Here is a 27,281-nt window from a genome sequence, read left to right as displayed (position 1 = left end):
CTGACAGCTATGGAGCCCGCAAAGGACTGACCTAGACCCTCTGCATATATGTGATATTGTATAGCTTGATCTACTTATAGGACTCCTAGCAGAAGGAGCAGGCCTGTCCCTGATGCTATGCAGGTTTTGGAGGACCTATTCTTCATATTGGATTGCCTTACTAAGCCTTAATAAGAGGGGAGGAGATGAGTCCTACCTCAACTTGATGTTTCGTGCTTTGTTTTACACCCGTAGAAGACCTGTCCTCATCTGAGCAAAAACAGAGAGGGAGTAGATAGAAGGGCAGGGATGGAGGAGGGAATAGGAGGAGAAGAGGGAGGGGAAACTGCAGTCAGGATGTAAAGTAATTGGATAAATTTAATTTAAAAAGCAAAACAAATAAATTTAACAGGCATTCAAAAATAAAGTTGCAAAATCAAGTTGAACTTAAGCAGGTGAGCATCTGTACACGAACTTTTTCTGCTCTTTACTATAGATGTGATGTGACTAGCTATTTGAAGTTCCTGCCTTGACTTCCCTACAGTTATTGATTGTAGTCAAGAATCCGTAAGATGAAATGAGCCCTTTGTCCTCTATTCTGCCGTTTTGCCCAGGTCTTTTATCGCAGTAACAGAAATGACACTAGATTACTATAGCACCAATTATTCTTTGATCCAAACTGTAAGCATTGTTCTTTTATGGTTGCCCCTCTAACACTTTACTGCATTTATAGTCTACACTTGGCTTGTGTTGGAATTGACCATATTATTGCCATCTAGCATGAGGCATACAGGCTTCTATAGAAGGTGTTTGTAAGGGCTAAAGTTAACCTGCAAGACCCACTTGCCTATGGACAGAGAACTTCCTGGAATGCTGGGGGCAATGCTTGAGTGGGAGATAACAAACCACAAGTTTTCTCTTCCCCTAAACAACTTTGTTTGACTTATCTGCCCCAGATGTGTTGAGTCACATGTAGGTGGGAGGTATGTAGACAGGAAATACATCAGGATGTATGTTTACCCCCCCAGATGGATGGAGGTGGAAGGCACACAGGCAGGAAGTATGTCAGGATATATGCTTGCCCCTGATTAAGTATGTGGGCTTTGAGTGTGTATTTATAAGCTTCTGCAAAATACGACCCGTTGCCATTTCCTGGGAACCCTGGAATTGTCCTGGACAGAGCCCATCATCCTGGCTAGTATTCATTTAAAGCTTGCGTCAAATTGGGCTCAAAATTGTGTAAGTTGTTTTCCCCTGGAGATTCTCAGGTTTAGCAGTCTTTAGTAAATAAATGGGTGTCAGGAGAAGAATTAAAGGCCAATTCATTGAGTAAAGATGCGCCAAATTTTGAAAGCCAGTTAAAGACTCTGTTGTGATGAAAATGATTTGAAAGTATATGCTAATGCCATGCAAATGCCAGAATTGTTTGAGCCAGAGTCACAGTTGAGAAACAACACTTCAGTACTTTTCTGTATGCCTGCTGTAGATTGATCCTAAAATATGTTCAAAAGGTTCCCTTCTTTGCCTGAGGACAGTGTGAGGCTTTCTCTATCAGTCTACCATCAAGGTTGTAATTAAGTCATTGAGTCTGTGGCCTCTATTTATAACTACAATACATGATCAAGGATTATAAACACCAGGAAAGCTGTATTATCACACTGTCTAATTATCACATTAAGAGAACGACAACAGAGATGCGTTTCATCTCTTACTAGAAAGAAGAAATCCGGCAGTACCTGGCAGTTCACTTTGATGTTGGATTTGTAAAAGAAAGTATCAAAGATGGAACTGTTTTCAAATAGAGCATCCGATGCTGGTTTTCATCTAGGCAGTCAGGTTTCTACTGTAACACCATGGTTTGCTTTGAAGTAGCATAGCCTAGAGTTTGTTATTAGGATCTATTTCTTGCAGGTAAAACAATGAAATTCAAGAGGGTAGGAGAAAAATCAGCAGAGCTCAAAGCCTGCAGCAGGAATTTAAGCTGATCACTGAAATGTGTAACTTGCTAGCAAATATATATACAGTGGAAGACCTGAATAGACGGGAATTCTTAAAATGTGGCACCCCAAATTGAATATTCATGCCATGTTACATTATAATCAAAACCTTTAAAAATTGGAGACAAAAATTAATCTTCGGTTTCAGTTCTATTCTTTGTGTGGGTGACATCTTTTGAAGGTCTAATGGAAGATGCTGTTCACATCTCCAGGAGAGCAGTGGTCTTTCAAGAGTAAGGTTAAAAGAATAGTAAAGTTAGGTTAGATCACTGGGCTGTCCTTCATAAATAGAGTTGAGAATATTGCTCTTGCCTCAGGACAGTTCTTTGTAAGATCTAGTCAGTGATGCTGGATTTCAGCAATGTGAAGTCTGGAAAAGTGAAGCTGCCAATCCTGGTTATATTTGTGTATAGCCATTTATTGATTTCCAGTGTATTTTTTGAACTATGTCTATGTTCTACTTCCAATTCTGGCTTCAACCAGGTTCCTACATTGAAAGGACACTCTTACAGTCAATGCTGGTGAGATGTCCCACCCAGGTAAGGGACCACATTCAGATTGCAAACCATCACCCAACTCTCATCCATTTATCTGTATTCTTCCTTTATTTAATCCATGATATCAATTAATAAGGCAAGATATAACTTTATCAATTTCATTTCTTATTTCTTTCTTTCTTCTTCCTTTCCTTCCTTCCTTCCTTCCTTCCTTCCTTCCTTCCTTCCTTCTTTCCTTCCTTCCTTCTCTCCTTCTTTCCTTCCTTCTGTTTATTTATTTTTTTGGATAAGCTTTCACAAAGAACAGGTTGGCATTTTATTGGCATTATCCTTGCCAGAACCCCTGAGAGGTAGAATTATTAATATTCTAAGATAATTGGAATTGAAGAAGCAATTACTTTATAGTTGATCATTCTTTCTATTGAGGAGCAACATTTTGATAGTAACTATTTTTAGAGAGAGTATTCTATACTAAGCAGAGTCTTGGGGAATTGAGTCTAGCATCCTAAACAAATGGGCTGAGGGTCTGACTACTAAATTATGTACCAAGGCAACTGGCTAGAAATAGCAAATCAACCCTACCACAATGAAAGCATAGTCTCACTTCATATTTCAAACACTTTTAATGAAAAAAATAATTTCAAGGGAAAATATAGAATCAGTAACCTAATCCTAGACACACAAGTTCCTAAACAAAAACATAATAAGTGTGAAAATCAAAGGCCATATGATTCTCCAAAATTTATAGATTCCACAGTACCGGCATCCAGTGATAGTGAATTGGATAATCTCTAAGCACAAAAACAGTACCAACAACAACAATAAAAGAAAAAAAGGAAAGAAAAAACAAATCAAAAGAAAGGTTTAAAGCATGCTCAAAGAATAAAGGGGGACATGAACAAAGTCTTCAATTAATTCAAGAAGAACTCAAAGTAGCAGCTCGATGAAATGAGAATTTTAATGTAGAATATTAAAGTGGAACTAAGAGATAAAAATACTGAAGGAAATCAAACTATAATACTAAAAATGAAAAAATTTAGTAAGCCAAATTTAAAAAAAACTCAATGGAAAGCCTCACTAATAGACACGGTAAAGGAGAGGAATATGGTGTTAAGGCTTGAAGACCAGTAGACAAAGTGAAACCTTAAGATATTGACAAGGATAAGTAAATAGGAAAGTATGAACAAAACACTTGATATCCATGGGAAATGATGAAAAGACACTGCAGTGAAGGAAGAATTTCATACTAATGGCCTAGAAAATATTTTCAAGAAAATCATCAGAAACTCTATCAAATAAAAGGAAAGAGATGGCAATACTTATACAGGAGAAATTTAGGACATTGAAATAGACACAGCAAGAAAATCTCCCAAGATAAATTACAGGTAAAGCACTTCATGTGCAGAACAAAGAAAGTATATTTAAATCTTGAAAAGAAGAGCACCCAATGATACACAAAAACAGACTCATTTGATTAACAAGAGATTTCTCAACAGACACTTTAAAAAAGAGGAAAGCTTGGAACAGCAAACTCTGAAAGATATCTGCCAACATGATTGTTAAGTCATCAAAACTGTCTATTATAGTTAAAGAGGAAAGAAAAAATTTCCACAATAAAAAAAGAAAACAGCCAAAGGAAATCATTGCTAGTAAGAGAACACTGCAGAAGTAATTGATGGGTATATACTGGAATCAAGAGAAAGATAAAACATCCATGTTGGCTAACATTTGTCAACAGGACACAGGCAAGCATCATCTGAGGGAACCTTAACTGAGAAAATAACGCCATAAGACTGTCCTGTAGGCAAAAGTGTAGGGCGTTGTGTTAACTAATGCCTGAAGAAGTAGGGTTCACTTCACTGTAGTCAGTGCCAACCCTGGGAGGGTGTTTCTGGGTTGTATAAGAACTCAGGCTGAGAAAGCTAAGAAGAGCAAGGCACTAAGTAGCACTCTTCTATGGCCTCCACATCAGTCCCTGTCTTCAGGCTGTTCCTTGACTTCCTGCCCCAACTTCCCATCATGGTGCACTATACCTTTAAGTTGAAATAAACTCTTTCCTTCCCAAGTTTATTTTGGTCATGGTGTTTTATCACAGCACTAGAAGCCCTAACTAAGACAACATCCAAGCGAACAATACCAGAATAGTAGTTATGTAAAAGCCAACATAATAATAGGAGTCAGTGTAGATCTTTCAGTAATAACCTTACATATTAATGAACCTATTTCCACAGTCAGAAGACATAGACTAGAAGATTTCCTTAAAAGAATTATCCTTCTATTTTTGTCTCTATGGAACACATCCTATCATTACAGACAAATATTCCAGGGTGAGATTATACAACAAAAGAAATTGGAAGAAAACGTAGTTAGAGACAAGGCTGTTTTAATATCTGGAAAAGCAGATAAGACGAAAATTAGTCAGGTAGGAAAGTCATTTCTTACCAAGTAGAGACTAATCCATCAAGAGGATATTATGAATATATATGCACGAAAAAGAGGGGTCAACAATTGCTTAAAACAGTCATTGGTAGCTACAGAGATTCAGTTTATAGTAAATAATATAAAGAACATAAAACAAGTCATAATAGAGATAAGAGAATTGAAAAAATACCTTGTATTATTTGCCGTGAAACACAATCAGAATTCAGCAGTAAGAAAAATTACAGAACCTTCACAGATTTATGGAAATTGGTTTGGCAAAGAAATCAAGAAAGAACTTTAAAAATTCGTAGGATAAAATTCAAATACAAATACAGCATATCAAAACTTACGGTAACAGGTGACAGCAGTTCTTGAGGGTTTGGAACAAGTTAGATGCTCAGAGAGCACTCAGATAATCTGACAGTGTAATTTAGCTCTGAAAAGTAAGAATAAGCTGCCAAAAACTCTCTAGACAGAATTGGGCTCAAAGAAAAAAAAAAGGTAAATGAAAAAAATGCAAAGAATCATATAAAATGAAGAATTAATTCTTCAAAAATGAAATCATCAGCTTGTTAGCCAAACTAACTCCATTTGACCAAGTTGCTTTGCCTGGGCAGATGCTTCTCTACACTTCTCTACATCCCTTTCTTCTTTCACTGAACTGAGCCATAGATGTGAGATAAAAGCATGTGGGTCCCCAAACACCCTAGAGGAGAGTTATCTATCAATCTTGACCTATCTTTGGTGTGGGAGCGAATTGCTGTTGAGAGTTAATGATTTTTCATGAAATGTTTTAATGTTTCTCTAAGATATGGCATCACCTCAACAGAGGAGTAAGGAACTCAGGTGAAGAGGGCTAGATGAGAACATCCACATGAGTGAGTTGATGACAAATGTCTTCATTTTTTCTTAAGTCTGTTTCCTGTTTCTATAATACAATATCTAAGCGTAAGCCTTTAATAAAGAAAAGCCCATTTATTTAGTTTTTGCTGCTGGAGTTGGAAAAACCAGAGGAAATGGTTAGAGCTGGCTTTGTGATGTATTATGATGGTGGCAAAAACATAGAAGGGCAAGTTTGAAAATGGCTGACTCAAATTAATATAGTCTTGTGTTGACTGCCGAGTTCCAAAAGAAAAGCAACATTCTATTTTAATATAATCCCTTCTGAAAAGTCATAGAGACAGATACATTCCAGTCTGAGCTTCTAAGAATCCAGTCACTGTGACATCACAGGAGGCTTATTGAGTGTAGATGTTCAAGAGTGAGAACGTCACTCCAAGTTTTATATCCCCACAGAATGAAGGGACAAGGGCTATCATTTTCAGGGAAATGAAATGAGAGTGTACCACTTGGAATGAAGGAATTTGAGACACCATGCCTCTAAATTACAGCTGAATGGAGCGGGGAAAGCCCAGACTGGTCTATACAATGGTACTTATAGATGGTCTCACTCAAGTAGAAGTGGTCAGAAGGATTCTTTAATGACAGTTATCAAAAGAGTGCATGGAGTTGAAGTGGGGACTTCAAAGGGGAGAGAAGAGCAGGTGGAGAAATGAAGGAAAATGAACATATTTCAAAAAGTCATTGTTGAACAATAAATGAAAATGTTATAGAATGCTAAGGTGTGTGTGTATTTACATATATGAGTGTGCATGTGTGCTTGTGTGTTTTGCATGTATGTATATATACTTATTTATAGATGAGAAAACTACTAGGCTTTATTTTCTCTTTATTTATCTTCCTGATATGTTGGAAGTTATGTGTATGGCTTCCTGTAAATATATTTTGTGTATGCTATGTCTATATTTGAGGTAGAGAGTTTTTCCATTGTTGCATTGTGTTAATGCTTTAGGAATATAAGAATTAAAAGAGAATACAGCAACCATTTTATAGGAATTCCTACAAACGATTTTTAACCATTCAATGAAATTGATTCCCCTTTTCTTTGCAATAAGTCACATGATCAACAGTTATACTGGAAAATATTGTATATGACTTTGAATGTATCTATTGAAATCCTTAAGTGTGGGCCAGTCTGGTGACTCAAGTTTGACTCCCAGAACACGTTAAAGGACCAAACTGACTCCTAAAAGTTGTCTCTGTTCTCTACTTAAGGCCTTAGCCTGTCCTTATATGCATAAAAATAACACTAAATAACTAAGGGTAAATCCTTTGACATTCCATCTAGTTCCTTTGAAAGGCTAGGAAGACTTTTATATAACTGTCTACCACTGATCTTAAGCCATGACATTCTAGTTATGTCAGCAGGTAGCTAAAAATCACTAAGCTATACGGAGGTCTTTTTCTAAAAAATAAGAAATTCTTCCTCCTACCCTTTGAGCCTTTGACCTTCACATTTTTCAATCTATCTGTCTGTCTGTCTGTCTGTCTGTCTGTCTGTCTGTGTGTCTGTCTATCTATATATCTGTGTATCTATCTATGTATCTATTTATCTATTTATCTATCTATCTATCTGTCTGTCTGTCTGTCTGTCTGTCTATCTATATATCTGTGTATCTATCTATGTATCTATTTATCTATCTATCTATCTATCTATCTATCTATCTATCATCTATCTATCTATCCATCCACCTTCTATCTGTCTATCTATCCACTTATCTATCATCTATCTTTTTATTTAACTATCATCTATTTATCTATCCTATCAAGCAGGCAATTAATCATCTATCTACAATCTATGATACTAAAAATTATGTGCTGCTGAGTACTATGTTTTAGTTTAGGAGTATTGTGAATGAAGAACTATTAGAAGCATCTTTACAGATATCACATACTACACAAATGCACATATCTCTCTGGTCCCAGTAGTCAGAGTAGCATTGTCTTACTTCAGATCTGATTTTAAGGATCTTTGATTCATATTCAGTACCTCATAGGAGAAACTGAAATCTCTACATTGGCCCACAAGGCTCTGTATCACCTGAATGTTCTCCTTCACTCCTTTTCTCTTCCAGATCTTTTCCTTGCTGGAAATGGACTGAAGACTCCTTCCGACCCAGCATGCTGTCCCTCACAGTCACTCCACTGTGCCCATGTGGGTGCCCTTCTGTCACCTCCGCAGATTATTTATTCCTTTTCCAGATTTCAGTTGAGTCTTCAATCACACAGGGGCTTTCTCCCACTCTTCTCCAGCTTCACCTTTAGAACACTGTCTACTTCTTAAGAGTTACCACAGATGGAACTTTCTTTTCTTTACTAACATCTCTTTCTAATCTCTCCAGAAAGATGAAAATTCCTGGAATGTTAAAATGAGAGGATGGGAGATGAAAATTCCTGAAAGCTCATGAGCCAGTTACGAGTTAGTACAAAAGTAATTTTGGTTTTTACTCTGCTGGATTTGCCATTTGATATTGGAACATATTCTTAATAAATGTGGTTATGTTATGCATAATTTTAATGCACTTTATTGACTTAGGTTGGTTTTCTCATGACACATTACTTGCTGCCTTTAATTTTCTATTGTTTGACAGTTTCAGACTTTGTATAAAGAATTAAGTCATTTTTATACCATTTCATTCTTTCATCTCCCTCTCTCTCAATGATATGTCTCAACAAACAACCCCTCCTTTGCTCATATCTTTCTTTTGTCTTTGTCCCACTGAATTTGTTTGTTTCCAGAATGGGTATTCATGGTTATTTACTAGCGCAAGGGAAAGTTATCATCAGCTAAACTACTTAAAAATGAAACTTATTCACCAACTTATTCCAGTTATGCCTGCACGATTTGTTAAATATGCTTTTTTAACATTTGATAACTTTTGCTTCTTTGCCAAAAATCAGGTATTTGAAGGTGTGTGGATTAATATCTGGGTCTTCAATTCACTTCCACCAGTACTAGGCTGTTTGCAGTACTGTAGCTCTGTAGTGTAGTTTAAAGTCAGGGATTGTACAGCATTGTTTTGGCTATCCTGGGTTTTTGACTTTCCATATGAAGTTGAGTACCATTCTTTTGAGGTCTGTGAAGAATTTTGGGCATAGATGTTCAGTATTGAGATTTCCTCTTGATGGATTTTTCCTGTGATTAATATGAAATGTTCTTCTTTGTGTCTTTTGATTGATTTTAGTTTGAAGTCTATTTTGTTATATATTAGGATAGCTACACCAGCCTGTTTCTTAGGACCATTTGATTGGAAAATTTTTTCCCAACCCTTTACTCTGAGGCGATGTCTGTCTTTGAGGTTAAGGTATGTTTATTGTATGCAACTGAAGGATAGATTCTGTATTTGTATTCAATCTGTTAGCCTGTGACTTTTTAGAGGTGAGTTGAGTCCATTTATGTTAAGGGATATTAATGGCCAGTAATTGCTATCTCCTGCTAATTTAGTTTTCGTTGTTGGTGATATTAATTTGTGTGTTTCCCCCTTCTTTGATATTTGCTGCTGTGAGATCATATATTGTCTGTGTTTTTGTAGATATCATCAACTTCCTTGGGTTGGAGTTTTCCTTCTACTACTTTGTGTAGGGCTAGATTTGTAGTTAAATATGGTTTTGTCATGGAATATGATTTTTTTTCCTTCTATGGTAATAGAAAGTTTTGCTGGGTATAGTAATCTGGGCTGGCATCTGTGGTCTTTAATGTCTGCCTAATGCTTGACCAGGACCTTCTGTCTTTCATTGTCTCGGTTGAAAAGTCAGGTGTAAGTCTGATAGTGCTGCCTTTTTATGTTACTTGGCTTTTTTCCTTTGTAGCTCTTAATATTCTTTTTTTATTCTGTATGTTTAGTGTTTTGATTATTATGTGGTGAGGGGACTTTTTAAAATCTAGTCTATTTGGTGTTCTGTAAGTTTCTTGCATCTCCATAGGCATATCTTTCTTTAGGTTGGGAAAGTTTTCTTCTATGATTTTGTTAAATATATTTTCTGTGCTTTTGAGTTGAACTTCTTCTTCTATACCTAATATTTTTATGTTTGGCCTTTTCATGCTATGCTATATTTCCTGGATATTTTGTGTTAAGCTTTTGCTAGATTTAATGTTTTCTTTGACTGATGCGTCTATTTCCTCTTTTATGTCTTCAGCACTTGAGATTCTCTCTTCCATCTCTTGTATTTTTCTGTTTATGCTTGTATTTGGTTCCTGATCAGTTTCTTGTGATTTCTGTTTCTATAATTCCCTCACCTTGTGTTTTATTTATTTTATCTATTTCAGATTTCCAGTCTTGAATAGTTTCTATTATATGTTTGATTGCTTTTTCTTGGTTTTCTTTAAGGGATTTTTTTTTGTTGTCTTCCATTTTTTTGTTTGTCTTTTTCTCCATTTCTTTGAGGGAATTTTTTATTTATGGGTCTCAAACATTCTCCAAAAGATATTTTTAGGTCATTTTCTTTAGTTTCATCTATATTTGGTTGTTCAGGTCTTGCTTTTGTAGGGTCACTTGTTTTACTGGTGTCATATTGCTCTTTGTGGTGTTGTGGGTGTTCTTACCTTGTCTACCCATCTTTTCCTGTGATTGGTGTAGCTGCAGCTGTCTGTGACTCTGGTGATTAATCTTTCAGGTGCTAGTGGATCCAAGACTCAGATTCTTGTTTCTCATGGTGCAGTCAGTGCCACTGTTCCAGTCACCCCATTGGTCACTCCATGTTTCTGGAGGTTGCTTGATGCTCCCGGTGTTTGCTCTGCTCCTGTGGAGTTCATTGTCTCAGGCCTGTCTGGCCTAGGTTACTGGTTCAATCTTGTTTCTGTAAATGCCTCTGGTCTGCATTCACTCTTGTGGAGGTTCCTGGCCTGGGGTAGGTCCCACAAAGTCTCTGGCTCCAATCTACTCCCTTTGAGGTCCCAGACTCATTCCTGGACCCACAGAGGTCCTGGTTTAGGCCTAGTTCCTTGGAGGTCCCAGACTCATGCCTGGACTGCAGAGGTCCTGGCTCAGGTCTACTTCCTTGGAGGCCACAGTCTCACACCAAGACCTGCAAAGGTCTCTGGCTCCAGCCCACTCCCTCAGCAATTGCTCCCCTGTACCTGCTCCCTGTGGAGTTCGCCATCTCAGGCCTGCTTCTGTAAATGTGCCTGGTCTCAACCTCAGTTTGAAATGGCAATCTTGCTTCCTGAAATCTCAGAATGAGACTGTCTTCTTCAAGTATCTTAACAATATTTTGCAGAGAAAATAATTTAAGAAAAACCAGGCCCAGAAAATATTCTCCAAGAGTTCACTGCTGCCTAAAGCATAGATTTTTTTTTCAGATTTTTATTACTATTATTATTATTATTAAAAATTAAGCATGGATTGTTTTATGTTACAAGAACAGCAAAGCTCTGGCTTATTGGTTGGAATAGTCCTTGACTGGTTAATAAAGACAAAGACTATTTACATCATTATAATGATGTAAAATTCTTAGCCAGAAACTTCACTTCCTAATAGGTTGCCATGAACAAGAAACCTCGTCTTAAGTGAGGGTGAAAAAGAAGACCAACATTCAAGGTTGTTCTCTGCCACATGCCTATGTGTTGTTACAGGAATACACACACACACACACGAACACACACACACACACACACACACACACACAGAGAGAGACAGAGACAGAGACAGAGAGACAGAGAGAGAGAGAGACAGAGAGAGAGAGAAAAAGAGAGAGAGAGAGAGACAGAGAGAGAGAGAAATGTTAAAATTCTTTCCCAGGGAGAGACATAAGGCAAAATTCACCAAAGTTGACTCTAGGAAACCACGGAGGTTTTAGCACTTCAATACAGAGCTTAGATAGGTGAGGATTTACTTGCAGGAATGTATGCACTCCTAATTCAACTCCCCACACCTGAAACACCTTACATCATGCCTCTCTAAACTTGCAAACCTTCTTTACATCACACAGAGTTGCCAGGAGGTAGGGACCAGCTAGATTTTCAGGTAAGAATATCATGTCCTACTCTGCCACTCTGTGAGGAGAATAAATCATCATCAGTAAGTCCAGCAGGGATGATCTTTTTGCAGGGGGTAGAGAAACTGAACTCCCCAAGATGGTAGTTACTTAGTTTATAAGATGGTCACTATGTACACAAAGACTGTGTTTTGAGGACATGAACACTGAGAATCTCTATCACTCACACCTTTCCTTCCCCTCCAAACTCTTCCCATGAACCTGTTCTAAATATATGGTCTTACTTTTAACTGTATATAAAGAATTATATGTAACTATTTTTTAACTAATATCAAATTATTATTTTTAGTCATTTAAAATTACATTATACATTTATAAATATAATTATTATTAATATGTGTTATATATGCATATAAAAATCACTGGGTTCATTTAGCATTGCCTATATATTGATGAGTCCAAAGCTAATCACTTGGGATTGGACATTTCCTGCTGGAATTTCTCCCTGGAAGTCACCTCTTCTCTTTCTGTCAGATGCAATTGACTATTATAGCTTTTTATCTATGGGTAGGTCCATGTGGAATGTTCTGTGTCCACATTGTCATGTTATCTAGGCTGTCACTGTGCAGGTATTGTTTAGGAAGCCATAATGTTGAGTTTTCATGTGCTCATTTCTTCTGCCATGCCGAGGAGACAATATCCAACACAGATGTACTGGACCTCTAGATCTGTTACTTTTTTTTCTTTTACTTTTTTTCCTTGGGTTTTCCCTGAGCCTTAGATATAGTGGTTTCATTGAAGATATATCAATTGAGGTTGGGCACTCCACAGTCCCTTATGTTCTGAATTTGGAGTGGAGGTGGATCTCTGTAACAGTCTCCATCTGCATGTACGTTGAAATTATTTTGCTTTTGATTTTAAGCTTTATTGTACTATATTCAGATAGAATGCATGGAGTTATTTCAATTTTTTTGTATTTGCTGAGATTTTATTTGTGTCAGTCTGTGGTTTGTTTTGGAGAAAGTCTGAAAGAGTGCTAAGTAGAATGTATATTCTTTGGTGCTTGGGTGGAATATTATGTATATATCTGTTAGGTCCATTTGATGAATGGTATCATTTAATTCTGATGTCTCTTTTTAACTTTGTCCAGATAACCTGTCTTTTAGTGAAAGTAGAACATTTAAATCACTTTCTGTTACTGAGTTGAGATTAATTTATGCCTTGAAATCCAGTAGTACACTTTCTCTGAGATTCGGTGTGCCAGAGTTTTGTGCATATATGAGTTTTCCTTTCCTTTTATTCATTTCCTTTCCTCTTCTTTTATTTCTTTTCCCCTTTTTCTTTCCTCCTTTCTTTTTTCTTTTCTTCCTTCCATCCTTTCTTCTTCCTCCTCCCTTCTTTCTCCACCTTTCTTCTTTTTTTTTCTTTTTCATTTTAGTTTTTCAAGACAGGTTTCAGTGAATGTCCCCATCAAGATCTTGACCTCTTTACTAATATTCTTGTTCCTCCTGCCGTTTGACTGGACTTTGGGAGCTGAGCCTAGCGCTTGGCTGTGGATCTCTGCCTCTGCTTCCATCAGTTGCTGGATGAAGGTTCTATGGTGATACTGAAGATATTCATCAATCTGACTTCAGGTCGAGGCCAGTTTGGGTACCCTCTCCACTGTTGCTTAGGGTCTTATCTGGGGTCATCCTTATGGATTTCTGAGAATTTCTCTAATTCCAGGTTTCTTGCTAGCCCCACAATGTCTCCTTCAATCAAAATATCTCTTTCCTTGCTCTCCCTCTCTGTCCTTCCCCCACTCTATCTTTCCCCCATTTTGTCTATTCCATTCTCTCAAGTTCTCCTCCCCCACCCCCTCTCCCCTCCTCCTCTCCTTCTCCCCTCCCTTCTTCTCCTACCCCCATGCTCCCAGTTTTCTCAGGAGATATTGTCTATTGCCTCTTCCCAGGAGTATCTATATATGTTTCTCTTAGGGTTCTCCTTGTTACTTAGCTTTCCTGGGGTCATATCCCAGAGGCTCATTATCCTTTGCTTTACAGCTAGTATCCACTTGTGAGTGAGTACATACCATGCTCATCTTTCTGGGTCTGGGGTTAGTCACTCAGAACTTTTTTTCTAGTTCCATCTATTTGCGTGCAAATTTCAAGATGTCATTGGTTTTTGTTTGTTTGTTTTCCACCGAGTAGTACTCCATTGTGTACTTTATCCATCCTTTAGTTGAGGGGTATCTTGGTTGTTTCCAGGTTCTGGTTATTACAAATAATGCTGCTATGAACATCATTGAACAAATGTCCTGTAATATGATTGAGCATCATTTGGGTATATGCCCAAAAGTGGTATTTCTGGGTTCTGAAGCAGGTTGAGTTTCAATTTTCTGAGAAACTACCATACTGATTTCCAGCGTGGTTGTACAAGTTTGCATTCCTATCAGCAATGGAGGAGTGTTCCCTCTACTTCACATCCTCTCCAGCATAAGCTATCAGTGGTGCTTTTGACCTTAGCCATTCTGACTGACACAAGATGGTATCTCAGAATCATTTTGATCTGCATTTCTTTGATGGCTAAGGATACTGAACATTTTCTTAAGTGTCTTTTGGCCATTGAGATTCTTCTGTTGAGAATTGAGATGATTAGTACATGAATTTCTTATTTGAAGATGTATGTATGTTGTTCTCCTATCTTCTTTTTGTAGTCTTAGTCCTATTTTGCATCTCAATAATTATAGCTTCATTTGATCTCTTTCTGTAGGCCCTTGGCTGTGGTTATTCCTCTTTTCAGTCTGAAGTATTTTTTAAATATTCTCAGTATAGCTGGTTTGGTGTATGTGAATTCACTTAGACTGTTTTTATAATCAGAAGTTTCTATTTCTCCTTCAACTATATGTTGATAGTTTTGCTGGGTAAAGTAGTCTGTCTTGGCATCCATGGCATTTTAGAATTTGGAGGATCTTGCTTCAGGCTTTTCTGATTTTTAAAATTTCCCTCAAAAATTCAGCTGTTTTGATTTGTATATGAAGTATAATGTCTCTCTTTTAACACTCATTGTTCTGTATATTTAGTGTTTTATCAACAATGTGTTTTGGGGAGCTTCTCTTTTAGCACTTACAGGCATTCTATATGCTTCTTGGGTTTTTATGGGTGTGCCTTTCCTTAATTTAGGGAATTTTTCTTTTGTAATTTGGTTGAAGATCTGGTCTATAACATTGATCTGGAATTGTTCATTTCTGCCTATAATTCATGGACTTGGTCTTTTCGTGGTGACTCAAATTTCTTGCATATTTCATTTGTGTGTGTGTGTGTGTGTGTATTACTTTATACCAGTTCCTCTACTTTATCTGTGAGTGCTGATATTTCTGCTTGATCCATTTTACTGATAAGTTTTTCCTCTGACTTTTCTAATTAGATTATTGGGTTTTCAATTCCTTCTCCATTTCCCTTTAGGTTTTTAAAAGTATGTCTTTCTTCTTACTGAATTTTCTTTGTATTTTCATACAGCCATGTATTTGTGTTTTGTTGGATCTGACTCAGGAATTTATTTCTATTGTCTTTAAGTTCACTGAGATATTTGTCTGTGTTGCCTTAAACTCTGAATGCTTTCATCATGTTTATTATTGTTCTTTCAAATTCTGTGTCCTGTGTGTGGTTCATCTAGATAATTGTCACTAACATTTCTCTAGGACTGGTGGATTTGGGAGGACACACACACACACACACACACACACACACACACAAACACAAACACACACACTGTCTAGGCCTTTCATGCTGTTTCTGTTTTGTCATTTGGCCTGGGCCCATGGGATGCTTCATTGATTGTGTATCTGCCGTTAGACTTTAGGCTGCCTCTGTTGAACCGAAGTTTAATTTTGTTTTTGTTGTTTCCCAAGCAATCAGAAGTGAGGAACTGACCGGTCCATCCTTCAGATAGCTTGTGTTGATACTGGTTTGGAAGAATGAGAGTGATTCTAGTTCAGTTGTGACCATTCGCATGTGAAATTGGGACTAGGTAGTTTGTTGGCTATTTGTTGTCAAATTGACATAACTAGAGTTACCAGAGAAGTTGGAAGAACCTCAATCAGAGACAATTGATTGTGGGCATGTCTGTGGGGATTTTCTTAGCTGAAAATTGACACAAGAGGATGTAGTTCACTTTGGGTGGTCCCATTTCTAGAAAGATGGGCCTGGGTTATATAAGAAAAGCAGTTGAACAAACCAGTAAGCAGCCTTAATCCATGATCTCTTCATTGTTTTATATTGGAGAAAACTGCTTCTTGGTTCCTGGCCGCTTAGCCCTGAAATAATCACACAGAAACTGTATTAATTAAATCACTATTTGGCCCATTACCTCTAGCTACTTATTGGCTAACTCTTACATACTAATTGAGCCCATTTCTATTAATCTGTGTATCACCACGTGGCTTACTGGCTAAAGTTCTCAGCATCTGTCTCCGGTTGCTCCATGGCTTCTCTTCGACTCCACCCTTCTTTCTCCCAGCATAGAGCCTAGCTTTCCCTGTCTAGATCTGTTTTTTCCTGCCACAGGCTCAAAGCACTTCTTTATTCATTAACCAATAAAAGCAACACACAGACAGAAGGACCTTCCACACATGTTTTATCCTTCAAGATCCTACCCTGAGGTTCCTGCTTTAGATTTCCTCAATGATAAACTATAAACCCTAGCATAATATAAATACACACACACACACACACACACACACATATATATATATATATTCCTTCCCAAGGTATTTTTACATCACAGCAACAAAAGAGCAAACTAGGAGAATGTTCGTCTGCCCAAGCAAAGCCACTGTGAAATAGTACAGACTAAGGAAGCGAATATACCAAAGTAATGTTCTTATAAAGTATTTGTACATGCACACAGAAAATCTCGCATTCTGGAAGCTGTGAAGATGTTTGAACTGCTATACAAACTCAAGGACTTATTTCAGATCTCCAGTGCTCATGTAAAAAGCTGACCTGGGCCACATGTGCCTATATCTCAGAGCTACAAGAGGTGGTAACCGGAGGAGATCAGGGTCAGACAGATTATCCTGTCTATCTCTTGCCTCTACCCATGGCTATATACACAAGGCACACCTGAACACATGTATGAACATATATGTGTATGCCACTACTACTACTACTCACATACACACACACACACACACACACACACACACAGACACAGACACACACACACATACACAGACGAGACAGTTTATTTGTAAGGAAACACCAATCATGATCAACTGTGACAGCCTATGTATAAATCAATTCTGCAAATCTGGTCTAGGCTTTCTCTAAACACTGCTTTTCTACCCTTTGTTAGTTGGAGCTTTTGGGGTCTATCAATTTGAATTTTTCTCAATCTGTAGATTGTCTTCAACTTTCTTGAGAGTGTAACTATGTAGGTGTATGATAAGGTATTATAGTTTTTTTCTCATTCCTATCATCAATTTTCTTTATTTTTCTTTTAGAAATTTAAAATGAATCCTGTTTGAAAATTGTCCTGCAATTTTTATGTTCCTTAAATACCCTTAACTTTTCATGGTTTTCCTGTGTCTTTTAAATTTCTTTTCTTCCAACATCCAGTTAGTTAATTTTACACCAGTCAGCTGTTCAATGGATGCAGTATTTCTCATCTATTTATAGAAGCTCTACTGGGTGACATCTGTTTACTTATATTTTTTTTTGTGCAACTTCATGTGTTTTTAGCATCCATTCATCATTTTATAGCTTTAATCATTTCACCACACATATTTTAAATTTTCTTTTGGGTAATTGTTTCATGGGAGACTCATGTAGATTGTCTCTTTGTGTATTTTTGTAATTACATTTCATTTCCAGTTCCTTTTCAGCAGAAAGTGATGGGCAGCATCACTTAGTCTATTTGAAGACCTGTCTCTCCAGGGAGCTCAGCATGGCCTCTCATCAGGAACCCCAAGGTGTCACCGACTGTCATGGAATGACTTTCTTGCCTTGAGGTAGAAACATCTTTGGTGGGCAGGTTAGCATTTTTAGAACTACTTTGTGTCTTCAGTGCGGGTTACTTTAGTTCCATCTTTCTATAATTGCACAATTGAATTGACAATTCTCAAGGGTGGTTTTTTTTTTTCTTTTTGGACCCAAATTCCAGACCAAAGGAAGAGCTTTTTCTTTTTCTTTTGTGTGTTTAATAATAAAACGGATTTGTTTTACAATCCATTCTCTCATTGATCATTTTTAATTTTCCAGTTTTATAAATCCAGGGACTCATTCTTATTCTTATTCATTAAATCCCCATGCTTCAAAGACTTTACTACTTCTATACCCCTTCCCCGAGCCCTATTCCCATCATAGCATTCCTTTGGTTGCTTCCTGCAGTGCATTTTCCTGGCTACTTTCCTCTGCTCCCTAGGAATTTGTTTTGTGGTGCTCTTTATGTATTAATATTTTATTTGTCTTGTTTTATCCAGAATATTTGCTCGATTAGTTATATGAAATTTTCAAGTCATTATAACAATGAACTTGTTTAAAATGTACACATTCAATATATTTTTCTAAGACACACGAGGAGATGCTCAGAAGTAATAGTACAATCCAGAATGATTCCCACAGAGTCTTAATATAAGACACGAAATACTTCCTTCTTTTGCTTTCCCTGTGTTGTGTGACTGTGTCCTTCCTGGGGAATATGACCATCACCATACTGAATGAGATCGACCATGATCACATGCAGTAGACTCTCTCAAAGTCAGGGTAATTGCCATTCCCTCACGGGGAGAAGGAAAAGTGACCGTAGTCAACAGGTCCCTTCCTGTGGCTACATAGGCCGCGAAAGAATTGCTGGGGAAGGGGAGCTTTCAGTGGTACAGTTTCCTGTAAATTGTACAAGAGACAGACAGAGGTGCAGCTTCTGTGCACACTCACCCATGCAGGGAAGGCTTGTCAGGGTGTATACGCTCCAGTTAACTAGCCCCAGGAATCTCGTGGGTTCACCAGTCTGAACTTGGATGGAATCTTTCCTTTGTTCTGTCATTCTCTCCATCCATGGGGACTAGAAGGAGACGACCCAGAAAATGTCACAGCATACCTGACATTTATAGATACTTGAGAAGGAGAAGAAGTATTTTTTTGTTTAGTTACCCCTCAGTACAGCCATGATTGCGTGGATGAATAATTCTTAATTTTATATATAAAAATGATAGGAAAGTGTGTGGCCAGAGAGCAAGTGGAGGGAGCCAGTTCTAGGCCTGAAGGCAGAACAAAGCAGTGTGCGGTTACAGTGTGGCTCATCTATACACCCCTTAAGCAGTCTTCATGTCTCTGAAGTGACTGCTCCTCTGTCATCCTGCTTCCTCCAGTCTTACCCACCCTTAGTTAATTCACCTATCACTCTGAGCGTTGATGCTCTCTGCTCAAAGCTGAGCACAGGACGCTCTGACAGCCTCAATAGACGTCTGGTAGCCATAGTCTGTGCCATTACCAACTCCTCCAATTGCCTACATTACAGCTTTCCATTTTTTTTAGTCTGTACTTTTCTAACTTAAATTTTTCTTTCTAACCCACTACAACAAAAGTTTTCTGAATTTTCGTTCTGCATCCTTGTTTTTTCTTTCTTTCTATGAATTAAAGAGTTCTGAATTTCTTAGAGATAGTTTTTACATTATTTATCATCTATCTATCTATCTATCTATCTATCTATCTATCTATCTATCTATCTATCTATCTATCTCTATTGTCTATCTATCCATCATCTATTTATCACCTATCTTTTATCAAAGATATGCATTTTCTTTTTTTTTAATTTTTTCACTGTGAGGTAAAAGGAACTGGTGATGTAGGGGAAAGTATCTGTTTGGTTTTGCATTTTATATAACACACCCTGTGTGTTTCTTTCTAGTCTATCAAGCTGTTGTAATATGCTGGCCTGGCCTCTCACCTGGGTACCCTGTTCCTTTAAGAGCCAAGCTCCACCCACTTCCAACACTCCTCCCCCCCTTCGCTTCTTCTGGAGAGGCAGCTTCTGCCTCTCTCTCTTCCCTCCCCTGCTTGGCTTGTCCCCTTTTCCCCTTCTCTTTCCCCTCCATAACCCACTAAATAAACTCTATATCTAAGTTCTCCCTGCATGGCAGCGTGTCTGTCTGTCAGGCTCCTGTCAAGGCCTCAGGCAACCAGGCAGGGTAGTCAAAGGCTTTGGGTGATTCAACACAGTACTTGGGTCACTCACCTCTTTATAAATGATCACACAAGCTGATACTCAGCCTGTAGCTCTCCTTCATCAGAATGATTCCTGGTACATATCTGGGTTCAAATACTAATTCATTGCTAAGATTAATTTTGTCAAGAATTTTTTTAAGTGATTGAAGGTAAGATGGCACAACAATTTGGCAATATGGCCAGCATGGGAAATAGAAAAGGAAATAAGGGAAAATTGAGCCGCTTAACTCTGGGCGATGATTTCTGTCAGCTAATTAAAACCGCATTCTCATTCCGTTCCCCTACTTGGTGAAATAGCTCTCCCATATTTTTCAGAAGTTAATAACTAGTTATTGCATGAATTTCCTTCACTCTTCACTGTGGGGCTGCTAATTTACAGGCTGGAAATACATCACAGATTTCCTGTGAAGTCTTTCAACTGCTCTTAGAAGCAGATGATTCCTGGTCACCGCCCTTGCGCCATGATTGTTCAGTCTTTTCAAAATTCATTTTCCTTCCTTTTGCATGCTCAGTCCCTAGGGAAGAACCTAACATGTGACGTTTAGTCAGTACTTCAAACTGGTCTTCCAAATGTTTGCCTTTGGACCCAGAGTGCTACTTTGAGCTCAGCAATCAAAGTGGCTTTGCATACACGTCAATTGCATCATGTTTCCTTTGCTTGCTCAAACCCCTTCAATCATTTCTCCTGTCTTAGAATAAAGACCTCATTCCTCCAAAAGCTGTCAGGTTTCTTGACATTAGCACAGTAACTTTCTGAAGTCACCCTTTGCTTCGTTGAAACATGTCACCCATCTTTCCCCTTCACAGTCTTGCCTTGGTTGTTCCTGCTTCTGGAAACCTCTCCAGGCACCTCCAGGCCCAACTTCCTCACCTTTGTCAAGCGCTTGCTCAAATGCACTTTCTCAATCAATTACCCTAGCATCTTCTTTTCAGCTGTTCTTGACTTTGTCCCCTACATCATTCCTGTCACATTTTGAGCTGCTAGATCTTTCACCACATTCTTCTGTCTAGAATACTCGGGCCACAGGAGCAAATACAGCCAGTGTTGTATGCTGCAGTACTCCAATCTATCAGAACAACACAATCGTTCACACTTGATTGAATCCAGTCATTTGCTACCCTCAGGTGTTGGTGGGTGATTTTCACTATTGGGGCCAGCATTGCACTTGCTGTTTAATCTTACAATCCTGTCACCAAGACCCTCCACACTCCAGAAAGACAATCTTTTAGATCCTGGTGTGAAATGGTGAAATTTGCTCCTTAAATCAAATCTTTACTTTTTGTTTGCATAGCTTAGAAAAAGCCGTTAAAAGTGGTGGCACACACCTTTAAGTGGCACTTGGGAGGCAGAGACAGGTGGATCTCTAGAGTTCAAGGCCATCCTAGTCTATTGCGTGAGTTTCAGAACAGCTGGGACTGTTACACTGAGAAATTCTGCATTGAAAATAAAAGCAAATAAACAAAAACAATCAAACAAAAAATAAAAAAGGAAAGCAAATGTTTCTTGCCTCTTCTTACTTACGTATTCAAAAATCCCAGTCAACAATGATATGGACAGAATGAGCATGAAGCTCAGAATGAGTACTTTTTTTCTCAACTAACTCTTAATAAAGCAACTAAATACTTCTTTTAAGAAGGAGTTTAGTCTTCAAAAAAATATCTTCTTATCTAAACCTCCAACAACACGTGATATAATAACAGCATTATTTAGCATTAATTGCAAACTGTGAAACAAACTGGTTTATTTTAATATCTTGGGTTATATAGCTCCTAAATGTCTTCATTAATGTCATCTTGATTTAGTGACACCGCAAAGACTCTAAACATCATGACTCTAATGCATTAATTTTGTTTGTTTTTATAAATTTATTTCAAATAGTGGTGTGCATGTGAGTCCATGTGCGTGTGTGCATGTGCACGTGTGTGTCCACATGTGAGTATGGATACAAGCTAGGGCCAGAAAAGGGCATTGGATACCTGGGAGCTGGAGTTACAGGTAGCTGTAGGCCACTTGTTGTGGTGCTGGGAACTGAAGCCAGGTCCTCTAGAAGTCTAGTATGTCCTCTTATACATTAAACCATCTCTCTAGCTCATATTAGTATATTTCTAGGTTGTGACTGCTAATAATACATTTCTTCAGTTTTTCATTTGTTTCGAATGTGGACATGTCTATATGTCACCACCAATTTGTAAATGGCTTTCTTGCATATGATATTCTTTTTTCCTTTTTTTATTAGATTTTTTAAAAAAATACCAATACAAGTTCCCACTCCCTCCCTCCTCCCATTTCCTCCACACACCCTCCCCCCATACCCCCATCCAATCCTCAGAGAAGGTAAGGTACATTGCTTTGGGGAAGGCCTAAAGCCCTTCCTACTATATCTAGGGTGAGCAAGGTATCCATCCAAAGAGAATAGGTTCCCAAAAAGCCAGTATATACAGTAGGGATAAATTCTGGTGGCCCCTCAGTCTTCCTCAGCCATGCAACTGTCAACCACATTCAGAGGGACTAGTTTGGCCCTATGCTGTTCCTTCCCAGTTCAGCTGGAGTTGGTGAGCTCCCATTAGCTCAGGTAGACTGTTTCAGTGGGTGAACCCATTATGGTCTTGAACTCCTTGCTCATATTCTCATTCCTCTCACTCTTTAGCTGGAGTTTTGGAACTCAGTGTAGTGCTCTGATGTGGGTCTCTGCCTCTGTTTCCATCAGGTGCTGGATGAAGGTTCTATGGTGATATTTAAGATATTTATTAGCCTGACTACAGGGCAGGCAAGATAGGGCCCCCTCTCTATTGCTTAGGGTCTTAGCTGGGGTTATCCTTGTAAGTTCCTGGGAATTTTCCTAGAGCCAGGTTTCTGCTATCTCTATAATGGCTCCCTCAATCAAGATATCTTCTTGCTCTCATCTCTATCCTTCCTCCATCTTGAAAATCCCATTCCCTCAAGTTCTCCTCAACCCTTCCCTTCTCCCCTTCTCTTCTCCTTCTGCTGTCCATTCTCCTCCATGCTCCCAAGTTGGTCAGATGATCTTGTCTGTTTCCAATTTCCAGATGTATCTATACGTGTTTTTCTCTGGGTTCACTTTATTACTTAGCTTCTCTAGGATCATGAACTATAGGCTCAATGTCCTTTGTTTAAAGCTAGTGTTTACTTCTGAGTGAGTAGATACTATATTCATCTTATTGGGTCTGAGTTACCTCACTCATGATAGTGTTTTCTAATTTCATCCATTTGCATGCAAAATTCAAGATGTCATTGTTTTTGGCAGCTGATTAGTACTCCAAAGTTTAAATGTGCCACATTTTCATTATCCATTCTTCCTTTGAGGGGTATCTAGGTTGTTTCCAGGTTCTGGCTATTACAAATAATGCTGCTATTAACATAGTTGAACAAATACATTTGTATATATGTAGTATGATTGAACATTTTGGAGGTCAGTCCTCTGTCTGATGTGGGGTTAGTGAAGATCTTTTCCTATTCAGTAGGCTGCCTTTTTGCCTTATTGACCATGTCCTTTGCATTACAGAAGCTTATCAGTTTCAGGAGGTCCAATTTATTTATTGTTGCTCACAGTGTCTGTGCTACTAAAGTTATATTTAGGAAGTGGTCTCCTGTGCCCATGCATTGAAGACTACTTCCCATTTTCTCTTTTATCAGGTTCAGAGTGGTCGGATTTATTTCGAGGACTTTAATCAATTTGGACTTGAGTTTTGTGCATGGCAATATATACAGATCTATTTTCATTCTTCTACATGTTGAAATTCAGTTATGCCAGCACCATTTGTTTAATATGCTTTCTCTTTTCCATTTTATATTTTTTGCTTCTTTGTCAAAACTCCGGTGTTTGTATGTGTGTGAATTAATATCTGGGTCTTTGATTTGGTTTTATTGGCCAACCTCTCTGTTTTTATGCCAATACTAAGCTGTTTTCATTACTGTAGCTCTGTAAAAGAGCTTGATGTCAGGGATGGCGATGCCTCCAGAAGCTCTTGTATTGTACAGGATTTTTTTGGTTATCCGGGTTTGTTTTCTTCAATATGAAGTTGAATATTGTTCTTTCAAGGTCTGTGAAGAATTGTGTTGGGATTTTGGTGGGGATTACATTGAATCTATAGATTATTTTTGGTAGGATTGCTATTTTTACTCTGCTGATCCTATCTATCCAAGAGCATGGGAGATTTTTCCATTTTCTGATATCTTCTTTAATTTCTTTCTTCAAAGACTTAAAGTTCTTGTCAAATAAGTCTTTCACTTCTTTGATTAGTGTTACCCCAAAATATTTTATGTTACTTTTGGCTATTGCGAAAGTGATGTTTCTCTGATTTCCCTCTCAGCTTCTTTATCATTTGTGTATAGGAGGGCTACTGATTTTTTTGAGTTGATCTTGTATCCTGCCACATTACTGAAGGTATTTGTCAGCTGTAAGAGATCTCTGGTAGAGTTTTTGGGGTCACTTATATATACTATCATATCATCTGCAAATAATGAAAGTTTGACTTCTTCCTTTCCAATTTGAATCCCCTTGATCTTCTTTTGCTGTCTTATTCCTATTGCCAAAACCTCAAGAACTATGTTGAAGAGATATGGAGAGAGTGGACAGCTTTGTCTTGTTCCTGGTTTTAGTGGAATTGCTTTGAGTTTCTCTCCATTTAATTTGAGGTAGGCTGTCGGCTTACTGTATATTGCTTTTATTATATTTAGATATGTTCCTTGTATCCCTTATCTCTCCAAGATCTTTATCATGAAGGGGTGTTGAATTTTGTCAAACGCTTTTTCAACATCTAATGAAATGATCATATTTTTTCTTTCAGTTTATTTATATGATGGATTACATGGATAGATTTTCATATATTTAACCAGACTTGTATCTCTGGGATGAAGCTGACTTGATCATGGTGGATGATTTTTTTTTTTTGATGTGTTCTTGGATTCAATCTGCCAGAATTTTACTGAGTATTTTGGATCTATGTTCATGAGTGAGATTAGTCTGTACTTCTCTTTCTTGGTTGGATCTTTGTGTGATTATGGTATCAGGGTAACTATAGCCTCATAAAAAGAGTTTGGCAATGTTCCTTCTGTTTCTATTATGTGGAACACTTTGAGGAGTATAGCTATTAGCTCTTCTTGGAAGTTCTGGAAAAATTCTGCACTAAAGTCGTCCAGTCCTGGGCATATTTTTGTTGAAAAGTTTTAGATGACTGTTTCTATTTCCTTGCAGGTTATAGGTCGATTTAAATTTCTTACCTGGTCTTGATTTAATTTTGATATATGGTATCTACTTAAAAATTGTCCATTTCTTTTATATTTTCCAGTTTTGTGGAGTACAGGCTTTTGCAGTATGACCTAATGACTCTCTGAATTTCCTCAGTGTCTGTTGTTATGTCCTCCTTTTCTTTTCTGATTTTGTTAATTTGAATGTTCTTTCTCTGTCTTTTGATTAGTTTGGTTAAGGGTTTGTCTATCTTGTTTGCCTCAAAGAACCATCTCTTTGTTTCATTGATTCTTTGTATTATTTTCTTTGTTTTTATTTTGTTGATTTCAGACTTCAATTTGATTATTTCCTATCTTTTACTACTTATGGGTGAGTCTGCTTCTTTTTGTTCTAGAGATTTGTGCTGTTAAGTCACTAACATGAGCTTTCTCCATTTTCTTTATGTGGGCTCTTAGTGCTGTGAACTTTCCTCTTAATACTTTCTGCATAGTTTCACATTGGTTTAGATATGGTGTGCCTTCATTTTTGTTGAGTTCAAAGAAGTCCTTAATTTCTTTCTCTATTTTTTTTTCTTGACCAAAAGGTAGTTCATTAGTTCACTGTTCAATTTGTATGAGGTTGTAGTCTTTATGAGAGTAGTATTGTTATTAAATTCTAACTTTAAACCATGGTGATCTGACAAGATACAAGGAGTTATTCCAGTTTGTTTGTTTTTTTTTTTTTTTGGTATCAGTTAAGGTTTGCTTTGTTACTGAGTATAAGGTCAATTTAAGAGAGGGTTTTATGAGGTGCAGAGAAGAAGGTATATTCTTTTGTGTTTGGTTGGAATGGTCTATAGATGTCTGTTAAGTCCATTTGGTTCATTACATCTGTTAGTTCTTTTATTTCTCTGTTAGGTTTCTGTCTGGTTGACCTGTCCATTGATAAGAGTGGAGTGTTGAAGTCTACTACTATTAGTGTGTGGAGTTTGATGTGTAATTTAAGTTTTAGTAATGTATCTTTTATATATGTGGGTGCTATTTTATTAGGGACATAGATGTTCAGGATTGAGACTACATCTTGATGGATTATTCATGCTATGAGTATAACGTGTCCTTCTCCATCTCTTCTGATTGATTTTAGTTTGAAATCTCTTTGTTAGATATTGGGGTAGCTACAACTGCTTGTTTCTTAGGTCCATTTGATTGGAAAACTTTTTCTCAACCCTTTACTCTGAGGTAGTGTCTGACTTTGAGGTTGAGGTGTGTTTCTTGTCTACAACTGAATGTTGGATTCTGTTTTTGTATCCATTCTCTTAGCCTGTGACTTTTTATAGATGAATTGAGTCTATTGATATTAAGCAATATTAATGACCAGTGCTTGTTAATTTCAGTTATTTTTTGGCAGTAGTGTTTGTGTGTTTCCCTTCTTTGGGTCATGCTGATGGGGAGTTGTCAGTTGCCTGTGTTTTGTGGGTGAAGTTAGCTTTCTAGGGTTGAGGTTTTCTTTCTAGTACTTTCTGTAGGGCTGAGTTTGTGGATATGTATTGTTTAAATCTGTTTTTGTCATGGAATATCTTGTTTTCTCCATCGATAGTGAATGCAAGCTTTTCTGGGTATAGTAGTCTGGACTTGAATCCATGGTCTCTTAGTGTCTGCAGCACATCTATCCAAGACCTCCTGGCTTTCATGGTTTCCATTGAGAAGTCGGGTATAATTCTGATTGGTTTACCTGTATAGGTTACTTGACTTTTTCCCTTTGCAGCTCTTAATATTCTTCCTTTATACTCTGTGTTTTGTGTTTTGATTATTATATGGTAAGGGACTTTTTTTTTTGATCCAGTCTATTTAGTGTTCTGTAAGCTTCTTGTACCTTCATAGGGAAATCCTTCTTTAAGTTGGGAAAGTTTTCTTCTATTATTTTGTTGAATATATTTTCTGTGCCTTTGATCTGGAGTTCTTCTCCTTCTACCCCTATTATTCTTAGGTTTGGTCTTTTCATGGTGCCCAGATTTCCTGGATGTTTTGTGTTAAGAATTTTTGGATTTAATGTTTTCTTTGACCAATGAGTCTATCTCCTCTATAGTATTTTCAGCACCTGAGATTCTTTCTTCTATCTCTTATATTCTGTTGGTTATACTTGTCTCTGTAGATCCTGTTT

Source organism: Myodes glareolus, chromosome 10 (assembly GCF_982192425.1).
Source record: "Myodes glareolus chromosome 10, mMyoGla1.1, whole genome shotgun sequence".
Classification (NCBI taxonomy): domain Eukaryota; kingdom Metazoa; phylum Chordata; class Mammalia; order Rodentia; family Cricetidae; genus Myodes; species Myodes glareolus.
The sequence above is the reverse complement of the archived record's forward strand: the minus strand, read 5'-3'. Positions refer to the sequence as shown.